At 36.6% G+C, this 14,641-nt stretch overlaps 1 protein-coding gene and 1 long non-coding RNA gene across 5 annotated transcripts in view; one reads left to right on the top strand and one right to left on the bottom strand.

The window, feature by feature from the left end:
* Positions 1-5,796, bottom strand: part of LOC112991092 (uncharacterized) — a 46,927-nt gene extending 41,131 nt beyond the window's left edge. Inside the window, exon 1 of the long non-coding RNA XR_003261215.2 lies at positions 5,708-5,796. This is a non-coding gene — a long non-coding RNA (uncharacterized LOC112991092). The remainder of the gene's footprint in view (positions 1-5,707) is intronic.
* Positions 1-14,641, top strand: part of ENTREP2 (endosomal transmembrane epsin interactor 2) — a 196,945-nt gene that overhangs the window by 101,296 nt on the left and 81,008 nt on the right. The gene's annotated exons all lie outside the window — the stretch shown is intronic.

Raw genomic sequence — 14,641 nt, forward strand, 5'->3', positions numbered from 1 at the left:
GCTACAAGAAGAGACGTGTTAAAAGGGTAGAGAGTCGCTCATTTTACAAAATTGCACATTCATAAAAGGAACAGATTGAATTGCTGATCTGTAGTTCATGAAACGTTTGAGATGTGCAGCAAGAGCGCATTGTTTAATTTTGCGAGTGGAATTTCATGGAAGTGCGGGGCAGACAGATGTCAAGGGGAACCAACTGCCTGCTGGGTGAAAACAAGGCCCATGTTCTCAAAGTAGAGGGAACATATAATGTATGATGCCTTAAGTTTATTATCACTTTTGGCATCATGACAAGTGAAAAAAACCCCCTATACTTGTGTTCATAGCAATATTAATGATAGTGACCAAGCCTTCCCCCTGCCTCACCCCCCCCACCCAAAAAAACCCCCTATACAAACCATAATGAAAAGGAATTTGCAACAGCTAGTACCAAATGTGAAATATTTGAAGGACTCGGAAGGAGAAAATGTGGTAAAACCTGCGGAGGAAAAGATGACTTGTTTTTTGTTTTTAATAAGTAACGCTAATATTTGGGCAGTGAATAGTGAAAAAAGAAGTTGTTTCAGTTCCAGCAGTTCAATTAATATCTGTAGAGGTTTCTAAAAAATAGAAAAGGTAGCAAGATAAAAGTGCACTTTATCAGAAATTGTCTGGAGGTGATGGAGAGATAAATATGATATTAATTATGATATGACATTCACATTACGAAAGTGAAATATCAGTACTTTGGGCATGGGCAGCTGATGTAATTTCAAGAATTTTGGAAGCACTGAAGCATTTTTACAGTAGAAGGAAGCTAGATAGGAGCTGTGAGAGTAAAGGAGTCAATATATTTAAAAAATGTAAATACATATATTGGTCAAATTATTTGCAAAAAATGTTATTCTATTTATTTTGCACATTTCTACTGGTTTTGCAACCTTTGCATTGTAGAGAACCAATAGAGAACTGATTACACATAGAGTTAGAGCTAATGTAGAAACAGACTGAAGCTAGAAGCATAAAGGTATTTTGATATCAGTATCAAGGCAGATGTATTTTCAATACTTTTTTTTCTTGGCTGATTAAATGTCTGTTTGTAGTTCATTTCCTATTGAGCATCTACACCTACTAGATTGAGACTCCCACTAAAATCAGTTGAGCCCTGTTTATTTACAGCATGTAAAGCATAATCATTACAGAAAATTTTAAACTGAGGATTTGAAATAAATTGCAGACTTAACTGGATTCCAGACTGAGAAAACATGTATTTATGGTTCAGCATTTTAGTTGCTGACGTATTGCAATATTTAGTTGCTCAAAGTGTTGCAAAACCTTTGGGTAGAAATCTATAATATCAGAAACAAGAATAGTCAATGGTCTGATTTCTATTGCTACACTGGGAAGTAATACTGTTTTAGAGGTGAAACTATCACTGCTTATAGTATGTCCCTAGGTATATGGATAAATGCTGTTCAGAACAGAAGAAAGGAGTTTGTTTTCTGCATTCTTTTGTATTTCATGCTTGTATTAGGATTTTCATTCAAAAGAATCTATAAATGTTAGGAAAGGAAAAGACTGTGGTATCTATAAATGACATGGGTATCTCATTCTATTTAAAAGCACGAGCGTAAAAACATTTTAATACTTTTTACTAAAATATGAAATCTAATTTTTTTTTACATACGCAATGTTACATAGAACCAAGCAGTCTTTGTTTTTTCTCCCAGGCAGTAGAATTTATATAGCAATGTGCAATTATAGCTATTATTTACCCCTATTTACCTATTAAGAGGCTTAATTCTAAACTGTGTATATTCTATTGTACTCAGAAAAAGGAACAGTACATCCTTGCCCCTGAAGAGACATAGTAATTAATAATTCTTAATTTGGCTTCTCCTGTCTTCTGCTATATTTTCAAACGTTTTATGGTTACATATAACTGTTCTACTATATACACGATTTTTATTCACCAGAAATGAAGAATCTTATTTCTGTCTTGGGGGGAAGAGGGGCTCTGAACAGGCTAAACAAACCCTAAGAAGCAAACAAAAAGAAACCCCCCAAAATCTCTTCTTGTGTTTTGAACTGGCAAGACTTTGTTTCATATGGTCATGCTTCTCAGGGCAGGCTGTGGTCAAGTATACCTCAGAAAAGTGGGTGCTTTGGCGGGGGGGGGGGGGTCGTTTTTGTCTTTTCTGTGCAAAGAAAGCAAGCAATGCAAATTGTACGCTCAAGGTATTCCAGAGCCTTGACGTCCTGTATGCGCACAGCAGTGAAACACAGGCTCACTTTTACTTCTGAGACTCCGCTGTTGTAGCTTTATTATCCAAAGGCCCATGAAGTTACTACATGCTATAAGCTCCTGTGATTTCTGTTCCTGTTATGGCAGTGACATCAGAAAAGTGTTTAGGTCAGGAGCAGTTTTTCTGCTTTTTTAATCTTTGATTTTACAGGTGTTCTCTGTGTTGATTTCCATAGTGTTATTGTACAACATTGGAAAGCTGCTTGAGAGAAAAAGCATTTGGGTCTTTTGGCTTATTTTTATCTGTCTTCAGCTTGTATGTTTTGTGATCAGCATAGCATGTTCATTAATACTGAAATCATATCTGCTGTCCTTGAAGAGCAATATAATTAAAAAACCGATCTGTTAACATCTCTTTTTTTATTATTTCCATTTGAGTTGAAGACAGAACAATTTATTTGGGAGTTTTTTATCAAAGAATTGACTTAAGATATTTCTGCCCTTCTAAGAAAGGGAGTGGCAGCCATTTGACAGCCTTATTTTACACTTACCATTCCAAAATAATTTCCTCCTATCCATTTTGCAGTGGAAAGAAAAACAGGAGAAGGTTGTTATGTCACTTTTGTGATTCTGGGTTAACGCTGGTTTGGTGTGGTTAGAGATGCAAACCAGCATGTGGCTCCAAGCTACATAACAGATACTGTGGGACAGAGAGCACTGCTCAAGTTGCAAGAATAGTGGCTGTTGGATGTGTTTGTGTGGGGAGAGATGAGAAGGTGAGATGTTACTGTGAAACATTTCTGTTTACCGGTTAATACTAAACTAATGGGTCTTGAGCTCTGCACAAAAGTTGACAACAGACCTGGGAACTTTGGTCTTGCTTGCTGATAAGCCAATGTATTGGACAGAGAAATTGTGCGTGAAGAACGCCAAGTTATCTGTCAGTCTCAGCTCACAAGGATATCTGAGTCAGTGGACAAAGGTTGTTTTGAGTAACGTGTTTTAGCCTTGTAAGGCAAAAAACAATGGCATTTAATGTTTTTTTGTCAGGATTTGGCTTTTTTATTTTAGCAGTCAAATGGGGTTAAACAATTGTTAGTCTTTTGAGATGTCTTAATAGATTGCCATTTGTATGTGGCAGCTTATACGTTCTTGAGCTTAAATAGGTTTTGGCATCTGCAGTTAGCACTATCAAAACGATGAGGAGAACAGATTTGATTTAAGTTGGCATTTTAAATGAAAATTCAGTCCATCAGAATGATTCAGTGGCTTTATTCCATTTGAAGAGACCTGTAGTTTAGAGTTTTGTAACAAAGTGACCACAGCATTTTGAGTATACTTCCAAATACAAAGATAAGGGAATCATTGCAGTTCTTTGCCCTTTTCCTATTGTTAGTTTTATTTGGCTCAGGTTAGTCATTCTACTGTTTTTCTGTAAGTGGCTTGATTTTTATTATATCTTTCACAGTTGGACAAAGTAGAATTGAGAATGAAAAAACTCAGGCAAAGTGAAGTAATACATTTTCTTTTTTTGTCCTCCTCTATGGGAGCTACTGATTTACTGTCCTTTACCCTTGTTGAATGTGTTGACTCTTCCTATCTCTCCAGCACCCTTGTGGGAAGCATACAGCCCAGCCATATATTTTCAAGGAAGAAAATAGCCAGGGAGCTGCCCCTTAAGCTTTCTTTTAATTCTGTTTTATTTCTGTGCGTGTAATTGTTTTGAACCAAAATTTACTTTTCTGCAGTGGCACTTCTCCAGTTTCACTGAAAGTTGCCACAAAAGTTCCACAGAGAAACTGAAGGTATGAAGTACTACTGAAGTGCCTTCCATATAAACGCAAATCTGTTTCCCTAATACTTCTTTCCCAAATGCATCTTCAGTCAATCTGGGGGCACTGAGACGTCTAGTTTTCTCCTTTAGTCTCCAGGCTTTCATGATAGTGATTCTTAACGTTATTGTAATGTTTAACGTTATTGTAAATTATTACGTTATTGTAATGCACAGTGCACTAAAAAAAGCAACATTCATGTCAATTTTACCCACTATCAGTCAGTAGAGCCATAACTGAGATGTATTAATAAAAGGTGTTGCTGCTTTTCAGAGTTATTCAGGAATCAGTAGTATTCAAGGTTGTTTCCCCTCCACAGGTAATTCATGATGCACATTCTTAATTTTTCCTGGAGAATTGATACAACCAGGAGAACAACTTGAGTGTCCAATAATTGGAATTACTGTTGTAACCACTGAGAAATACTAAAAGCTATATTGGATTATCTTCAGTCCTCCTTTCAGTCTCTCAAGGAATAGACCTTTATTTGGCCAGGTAGAATTCTTTTAATTCTTATTTAAACAGAAATATAAACTTATCAGAAAATGTACTGTGATTACCTACTACAATTTAAACTGAAATAAATCTTTTTAGTGAATGTTGTTGGACTTGAAGTTGTGCTTATGTGTTTTAAACTGTCAGTGGCTTTCCTTCTTCAGATTCCATTTAAATGAAACCCATTTTATCTACCCAGGAATATTCTCAGGACATTTATTCATGAAATTACTTCCTGCCACCGATCTCTTTCTCCTTGTTTTTTGCCTTTATCACTTTGCAATGTGATTTCCAAAAAGGCTGTCTTTTTTAATATCCACCACTCAATTAAAAAGTTATAAAGCTATACTGTATCTGCTTGCCTTGTATTCATATTATAATCTGTGTAACCCTATCAGCATTTTCTGTATGTAGCGTTTTGCTTTTTAAAATAAATGAATGACAACTATCAGAAGTTGGTAGGAAAATTTTAATGCTTTCCCATTTAGTACTAGAAAACTTGGGAACATGGTGATAGTGTATGTTAACCTCCTGTATACATAAGAACCTCAGCAGAGAATCAACAGAATTGTATTAGCAGAACTTTATTTGTAATAGGAGAACATATACAGGTTTTCTTGGATGCTTTTTCAGGCTAACCATTCCACAGTACAGAAAAAAACAAAAACCCAAATGTTTACTTTTAACATTTTGCTTGAATGGCCTTTGCATGTAAAAGCATATACAAAATAAAAAGGACCTATACAAAATGGCTCGAGATATTCTATACTTCCTCTAGTACTAAAATGGCAAGAGAGTGAGAAATACAGAATAATGAGCTGTCTGACTACCCACCCCTCTTTGTTGTTCCTTCCACCCTGATTTTTGCATTTTGAATTTGCACTTATAGACAGAATGGAGGAGCAGAAACTCACTTGTGCACAGAGCTAGAGAAATATATATATACATGCACACAGACACATACACAAATACATCTCCTGTGCAAGATACTATAGGGGTTGTGTGGGAAGGGAAAGAAGTGAACTGCTGCTAATGGGGCCCAGTGAGCAGCTCTGGGGCATTGCTGCCAGTAGCAAGCAGTTCTGCCTCATGTAATCGAAGTTAGAGCCAGTCCCCTCCATTAGGGTTTGTAGAGCAAAACACGTTGGTTAGAGCTTACCTCCGACAGGTGAGAAAAATCCCTGTGCAGAACAGGCCCCTCTTAGGGTCTGCAGAACAGAGTGGTCCTGCTGTCACAGCGGAGCAGTGAGAAATGGTTCTGCCCACGCTGCTGAGTCATGCAGAGCTTGCAATCTGATGCCGCTCTGCGGACCTTAGAGGGTGTAAACAGTCGCTCTGCCGATCAGGTCGTCTCTAATGGGCATCAGCTTTCAGTGTGCTGATGGATCTCCATCAAATTATGTTTGTGAGTCTTCCATGGGGATGTGTGTGCAAGTTTTCTTTTAACAGCCAAAGCTCTGCTGAGATTACATTAGAAGGAATTTGGCATAACCGCTGTCCATGTTGAAGCCTTAAATTTGCGTTTGCCCTACAAAATCTTCTGATACTGAAAATGATCTGGAATTTTGATCATGTTGATGCAATTTAGCAATAATGGCTTGCTTAATGACAGAAGGCTTCTTTGTTAATGACAAAAGTGAAAGTGTTCTGGTGTGATAGGTTTTGGAGCAATCACATGATTATTCACTAATAAGAATAACCGCTCATTAATAATTAATTACTATTAATATTTTGGGAAAGACAGATGCAAAATGTCTGTGCAGCTGACCTTTCCAACCTGCTTCTCTCTAATTATGCTACTGTCAGGAGGGGCTACTTTTACAGCTTTTTGATGCCTGTCCTTGTCAGCAGGACAACATGAGCTTTTATTTCCTCAAGGTATTCTGCTACAGATGTTGTTGAAGGTTAATTTACACAGAGCAGTGCTACACTGGGACCTCCATTTATTCTGGAGGTGAATCATTGCAGCAAGGTGATACTTGCAGAAGTAATGTAGTGTATATATGGGGAACCCAATAACGTCGTTGCTGTGGAAGCGTAAAGTTGCTCTTACGTACCCTTGTTATAAAGTTACTAGAGTATTAGAACATTTTCTTCCTCAGAGAATATACTGACAGGAAAATTAAGCTCTGGTATAGCTGAGGTAGTTCCAACTTTTGAATCTGGCTTTTCTATTCAAAAAGCGATTGTATTTGAAGTGTTTAGGATCACAGTAGATACAAACACTGTTTCTTCTACCCGACTGTAGAGCTGCAACAGTCATTTTTGAAGGATTTCAAGTTTACCACAGTTGGAGTGGCATTAGAATAGGTTAGTGCTGTTTGCTTGCTTTCTTGTTTCAAAATGGCATTTTAAGCTAGAATTCACATATAATGGATATTTTTATTTAGATAAGCAGTAGTGTGTAAATGGAATGTCAGTGATTAGAATTACACAGTGCAAACTACTACTCAGAACAAGTTTCCTTTTCTGCTTGAAGGGCTTCTATTGATTAATTTGGTTGCAGGATTAATTTCAAACCATTAGAAATGCTGTCTTTTAAGGGCTTTTCTGTAGCAAACTTCATCTGAGGTTCTGTATGTACCAGCTGTTACTTCCCCTTGCCCTTTTTACGGGTTATTTGATAAACTTATTCTCCATTATGAAAATAGTTACCAGAAAACTTTGCTTTGTTAAAATTGCTCTTGGAAGTGGTGTATTACTTACTTACTTCAAAAAATAGCTTGAATTTTATCTGCGAAAAAGTTAAACTCCTCTTTTTGTTCTTCTTCTGTTCCTCTCTTACATAATAGTAGCCTGTAAGCTGCTGATGTTAACATCAGTATAAAATGCCCTTTTCAAATGAGTTAATGTGAAAAGAAGTAGTATGGCATATTCTCTATTTTTAAGTTGGAGGTTAGTGTCAAAGTCATTACAGGGACATGTTCTAATATATATATTTTTTAAACTCATTTTGTATCTCTCTCTATATATACGTGCACACAAAACACATGTATACACACTTTTGAAGCTCAGAAGTTTTGGATGCGATGGTCAAAATAGAGAATCTTAAAGAGAATTTGAGGAACCAATTTTAGGAAGTAAGAGTAGAAGGAGCAAGGGGATGTCTTTGTCACTCGTGGAATAGATAGACAAAGTCAAACAGCTTATGGGCTTAAGGTCTTTTGCAGACACACAAAATCTGTTTAAAGTCCCTGAGTTGATTTTTAGGAACCTTCGTTTCAAATGTTTTGAAAGCAAAGGGTGAGATTTTTAGCATGACTTTGCATAAAGCAGTGTTAATGCCCTTGCCTGCTGTGTTTTTCCCCGTGTAGAAAGCTGATGTCAAAGCTGTGTGGAGCATATGAGGCTTCCTTCTGTAAAGTACTCTGTTGCAGTGCCACTGAAAAATCCTGTTGTTTTTTGTTCTGTCAGAATTTATCCAGTTGTTGCAGCAGTCAGCACCCTTCACAAGGGCAGCATGCAAGGGATAGACAAATGGAAGCAAATATGCCTAAAAACCTGCAAGTTATTTCTGGTGCTGCTCACTGGAAAAAGGACAACAAATCACAGGGATGGAGGGGACAGAGAGGCGAGCAGGTTATTTACGGGGCATGAAAATTTTTGAGACAGAATGAAAAGTTATCTGGATATCAAAACACATTAGTACAGACTGGGCGTGGGGGTTTGTTGCCCCACTGAGGGTGGTACGGAGATGGCATAACCAGCAGAGCAACTAATAAAATTATCTGGACAGTTTTCCATTTTCAAATACAATTAATATTGTCAACTGCTTCATGATTAATATATAGCTCAAGGACTACATGAGCTGTAGGATTTCGTATAACAGGTTTTGTTTATGCACTAGGGGAAAAATACTTTGGTTACCAAGCTTCATAGAATTATTCTTAATTCCTTTTGACACACTTCTGAGAGGTATGCATGTTAGAAGTGTAAGTTGCAATCAAAACAGCAGAAAATGAATGAGATTTAAGTATCTAGTTTTGAAATTACTATTTGATTAGTGTTTCTGAGCTGAGAGCACCTGGGCTTTATTACTAAATCATACCCCCTGTTACACTTTCTGGAAAACAAAAGCAAACAAAAAATCCCTGTAAATTGTTACTGTTGTGATACAGCATCACAAAAATAAGAAACACATTGTTATACGTAAAATATGACAATGCTAAACTCATTGGTGTCTTGCAGTCCTTTTAATCTGATCACACTTGTGGAAGTAGGCTGTACTGCTGTTAATGTAAATTGCCTTTATTGACAGGGAATTTCTTGGAGGTATAAAATGTTTTTGTGATACCTATATTATGAGATTTTAGAGGAGATTTTGATATAAATAGATTTCTGCTTATACATCTCTGTGTATTCCTGTGTGCAGAGACAAGGTCACATTTTGGATCCCAGGACTCTTAAAATGCTTTGGAAGCAACTGCTGAATCTATGGCCTATTGGTTACAACAGCGATATGAGAGCAAGCTAAAATACTTGTTCTCGTCCTTAAATAGATTCTTTTCTTTGGGATACGAATCCCGCACACATTCCCCTGGTGCCCTACACACAGGGTGCATTGTGCTCTTGGCAGCAATTTTCTGATATTTTGAAGGTATGAAGTGATGACTCTTAGTCAAAGCTGGTTTTTACTCTTAACAGTAAAGAAAGTAGAGTAGAAGAGGCATTAGTTTTTCTCATAAATTAAAGACAGCAGCATTCATTATAATCTCAAATAGTATAATATTTGAACTGCTAGTTTATATTGTTTTTCCATAGATAATCTTTATGAAGAAATACAGAAGTGAAGACACAACCAAGCCACTAGTAACATATTAATTAGATTGAAAGATCTATTTGAATGAAAACAAACTTATAGGACTTTAATATGGCTGGTAGGATCAAGCATTCCAGATTTAATCTTGAAATCTTAGAAGGCTTTGTCTGAAATACTTAGATTTGAAATTAGGAATAGTTGCATGTATTTTGGTATTTTCATCAAAGTTTCAGCTTTCTCTCAAAAAGTAAAATAACCGTATTTTAGACCAAGGCAAAAGAATTTTATCTGGAGGAAATGTAATTTAATTTAGCAATAACTGGAATTGAATGTTTTTATATATTTTAGGATAAAATACAATTTATGTTTCTTAATATAAAAGAACTCTCGAAACTAATGCTGTGCTACTCAGCAGGGGATATTTCTGCTTATTTAATATAAAACATTGGTTTTTAGACCTAGGGATAATAGAAAAGATATTTCCGTTCAAACCTTTGTTTTATTTTGGGCAAAGGACGTAGAATGCTCAATGAAACAGATCTGAAATGCCAGCGTTTTTTTTCATTATTACTCTCTTCTTGGCAAGTATTGAGAAATAATTCTGAAAGTGATATAATTGAATCATGAACCAAATAAATCTCTATTATGAGGGAAATCATGGTAAGCTGAATTTTGCTTCTCCTCGTGGAAATGCAAGCCATTAGACAACAGAACTAGTTTAATTGCTATTTATGTGCATTAAGATTTTAACGTGGCGTCATTTTAATACAGTCTGTGGATTACGTATTTAATTATATAACCTGTAATTAAATCAAATTTGAGTTTCATCTTCTGATTTTTTTTGTTTTATACATTATAGCTGGATAAATTATAATGCCAGAAGGGATCAGTAAGATCATGTAATACAACATTTTAAAATAACAGCTCAAAGAACCTTGATCATGAACCCCATAACTTCCTTGGCATATATTCCAACACATTATCAAAAAATATTTCAAAAAATGCTACCTCATGTTGACTTTGTGATGGACTCTCACCATTCTCTTTGATGCGATATTCCAATAGTTCATAAATTTTATTAAAAATCAAGGCCTTATCTTTAGTCTGATCTCATGTTGATTGGCTTCCCACCAGTATTATTATGCTTTTTTCTATTTAGTTGAAGAGATTCCCTTTGCGTTTGCTTATGCTGGGCCCTTGTGTCAGCCAGGGTTTTGAGGTGGATTTGTCTAGGCCTTCGACTGTAGTGCACTGTGTGGAGATGATCGTTATGCTTTTAAAGCCATTTTTTCTTGGACTATAAACTAGAATAGTTACCTTCTATATTGGAACTAGAGAAGACGTGATAAAAATTTTTAAAAGGTTTGTTCGTGAGTGCTGCCTGGATCTATGTAGCTTTGGAGGGGGTGCTTGCTGGTTTGGTTGCCTCAGTGCCTGAGTGATGGCATGCTGCTCGGGTCCCCTCTGGATCCGTAGGGAGGTTTCATTGGCCCTGCGAACAGCCTGGCTGCCTCTGGCTCCAGGCTCCTACCTCCAGCAATCTTCCCTGCCCTGAGCAAGTGTGGCTGCTCCTTTAGAGAAAGCCTGCCTGTCCCTGCCTTCAGGAGCTCCTCTGCGCAGAGGTGCTTCCTGACTCACACAGCATCCCTGGGAACGGAAGTAAGAGATGCTGCCCATCACAGTCTTTTAGTCTGTAGAGTCTGTGATTTAAGAGATCATTTTTCCATCTTAGATTTCTGATTATAAAAGTAGGCAAAATTTGAGTGCCTGTTCTAAACTCCTCCTGGGTGAATGATTTGGGAATACAAAAAACACTTGATCAGATATTTTAAAATATAAAATTTTAAAATTAGATAGTAATAATTTAAATTATTGTCATCATAATAACAACAATATATAGCTAGTATATTACTTTATTTAGTGAGAAATAATCCTGTATTCTTAGGATTACATACTGGTAGATCTCTGAATTTCTACAGAGCTTTAAATAGACCCAGTGGGAGAGGGTATATACACAGACTGTTTGTTACCTGCTACTCAATGTAACACAGATCTTAAAACTTCATGATAACAAGTTTTTAGGGGTATGATTATTTGGGGGCAAGAAAACATACTGTTCCCAAATAAGCTAAGGTATGAATGTACAGTGCTTTAGCTACTCAGAGGTGAACACTATTAGTCACAAAAACAATATTTATCCCATAGTGAAGTGAGATGAGCCGCTTGTCTGCATTACAGGGAAGGTGAGTGCATATGCAGTTATTGTGGAGAAGCTGGCACCACAGAACACCCAGAAATCTTCCTAGTAAATTCAGAATCTGGCTGATCCAATAGGTAGTTGTATCTATACCACCATATAATCTTACGTTAACTTAGCACTGATACAGTTGCTGATCTCACTGCTTCATAACACTTGGTGTTCACAAACTTACAGTTTTATTGTTGGTTATGTCCTTCTGCTTCTCTGCCATGATGAAAACTGTAATTTCTATAGAATGAAAAATATTAAACTTTACTGTGTGTAGCCCACATGAAGGCAAACTCTGTGAGCAAAATACCATGCTGTGAGTTGTTAATTTACTAATACAGTCTTTATATGTGTGTGTGTGTATAAATATAAATATAAATATACATATATATATATATATATAAAAATCTGATTGAAAAAGTCTGTAGTAAAGAAACTAATGTAGAAAAATCCACAATGTTTCCAAATGACTGAACTTTCAGAGTGGTTCTACAGGGCAGGAATTAACTAACCGGAAAAAAATTGTAGACACAGTATTACAAATTTAGAGGCTTGGCAGGTTTGCAAAAGCAAACTTAACATGACTATTTGTGTCTTTTTTCAAAGTATGCTACGTGGTAGCATTGAGGAATATGTTTCATCAGCAGAGAAGGTAATATTTTCTAAGTGTTGTTGTCTTGAGTATCACACCATTGAAATCCATGATCGGAAGTAGTGACTGCGAGGGTAACGGAGCATCGGAACAGGTTGCCCGGAGAGGTTGCGGAGTCTCCTTCCTTGGACATACTCAAAACCTGCCTGGACACGATCTTTGGAAACATGCTCTAGGTGACCCTGCTTGGGCAGGGGGGTTGGATTAGATGATCTGCAGAGGTCCAACCTCAACTATTCTGTGATTCTGTGGTTCTATGACTGAAATCCCAGCAATGAGAAGAAAGTCCTGTTTTGTGTTGCAATCAAATAAAAACTTGCTCTTAAAAGTATGGTTTCATCTGATACAATATTTACATCGCTTTTAGAGGCCTTTAATTAATTTGCAGATAGTGACTTCTTCCTCCTTGTGGTAGTAAGTCATTCATCAAATCATATGTAATGCATGCTGTTCCTTTTTGCTGTGCTCCTGTGTATAACAGTAAGATTTATTCATATGCAGTAATTGTTTTGCTTTACACATTTGCATATTTTCTTGCATGTAGCTGCATAGAGATATATGCACTCCCAAAAAGTAAGTGAAGTTTGAATTGGTATCGAGAATTGCAAATGTAGAAATGCTACATATTCCATATAATTGCTTTTGGCTGGTTTTCAATTAGTGAGCTTTCACACAATTGCGTATGAGGTAGTGTCGTATTTTGATATTCAGTTGAAAGTGAAAATGCAGACTACTTCTGGGAAGATGGTTCATTCTTGGATGGCTCAAAACTTTACTTCATCTAATTTAAGGAGCATTGTTTGTAACAGGAAAATACTACATATGTACTTCATCCAACAAAATAATGGATATTTGCCCATAATGGGCAGTACAGTATTATTTGATACATTGCTGAAAAAAATCTGTTCCTTAGCTTAGAAGAATGGACCTGCAGAAATCTGAAGGAGCTCCTGATGTATACATATTGTGCATAAAGTCTTGGTTCATACATTTTGCAGACAGTTAATACAGTCAGATACATGGAGGTACTATGAAGTTATAATAAGGTCTAAAAGTTCTCATTTCACTTCTGTGGAAAAAGTCATACAACTGAAATAGCTTGCCTGAGGCCGCTCAGCTGGCCAGTAGCAGAGCCAGAGGTAGGAGATAGAATTGTTTGTGTTTGTTCCTCTGGCACTATTTCCTTGCAGTATCGCTTTGAATATGAGTGCTGCTATATCAAAAATGTATCTAGTATATATCTTGTGTATGACTTATTGCTAGTGGGGGAAATGCTGCCAAGGAAAGCTTAAAAATCGAGTTATGGTAAATGCTGTATGGCAGAGAAAATTTTTCGAGTCCTCTGCTCATGATCACCTTCGCCTGTGTTTTTATTTAATTATTTCATTACTGTTATGCTTTGATTTAAGGGTTTAAAGTAACAACTAAAGTGTAAAAATATATGTCCTTTACATACCTTCCTTACAATATAGTGAGGCAGTCAGAATGTGGACTTGGTTGTGGTTGAGAAATCTTTTGTTTGGTTGCAGTTTCTCTAAGTTCAAAGGGGTAAGTGAGGGAACGCTCAAAGTAGAGACACATGCATGCGCCCCCCCAAATTCATTGTCTGGCATTCAGGAATACGCATAGCATGTTAGGAAAACATACAGAACAAAAGTTACTACATCATGTTATGTACATTGCAGTTTGAACCCACATATTGAATGCTGAGAACAAACAGTTCCTATTACCTCATTGCAAAAAAGTTAGAGAAAGGTGACAGGAATAGTTCTAGATATGATGACACTTTTTCTTGAATAACATAGATAATTTTTTTTAAAAAAAATCACTGGCCTGGAAAATGAAGGGAATAATTACTCATTATTTCTCATAGCACAAGGTGGCAAATGAAAAAACGAAATAGCAAGTTTTAGTACAGAGGAAGTATTTTTTGAGACAACACATAATTATAGCATAAAATTTGTTGTAAGGAGCTAATTTACCTGTTTTTTTTAAACCTGAGCTTAATGCCTACAGTGTCGAATCATCACTGCACGCACTGTTTATCAGGAAAACTTTATCTGCATGGGATTTAGCACTATGACTATTTATGTCACTAGTTGAAAGATTTAGAGGTGCTCCTCTGTCTGTATAGGCATTAATTAGTTTTGGGCCATCTCTCAGATCCTTGTATGAGGCCCCTGCATAGATATTCATCCTATTTGCAGTGCTAATTGTGCCATGTATCAATGTGTTCAGTATTCTTACCAAAAAAGTTTTCGTCTTTGGCTCTCAGAAAACAGTCAGTTCAGATGCTATTCAGATTATTATCAAGCACTGTCTTTAGAGAGGTCTCTGGGGATTAGGCTTCATTTGGGGGAATGGTTCACTTGGAGGTCTCTGATACTCATCTCTGGGTAATTTATGGTAATGGAGGAGGGTACTATTTATTTTA

The sequence above is a fragment of the Dromaius novaehollandiae genome, chromosome 10, assembly GCF_036370855.1.
Source record: "Dromaius novaehollandiae isolate bDroNov1 chromosome 10, bDroNov1.hap1, whole genome shotgun sequence".
In the NCBI taxonomy this organism is placed as follows: domain Eukaryota; kingdom Metazoa; phylum Chordata; class Aves; order Casuariiformes; family Dromaiidae; genus Dromaius; species Dromaius novaehollandiae.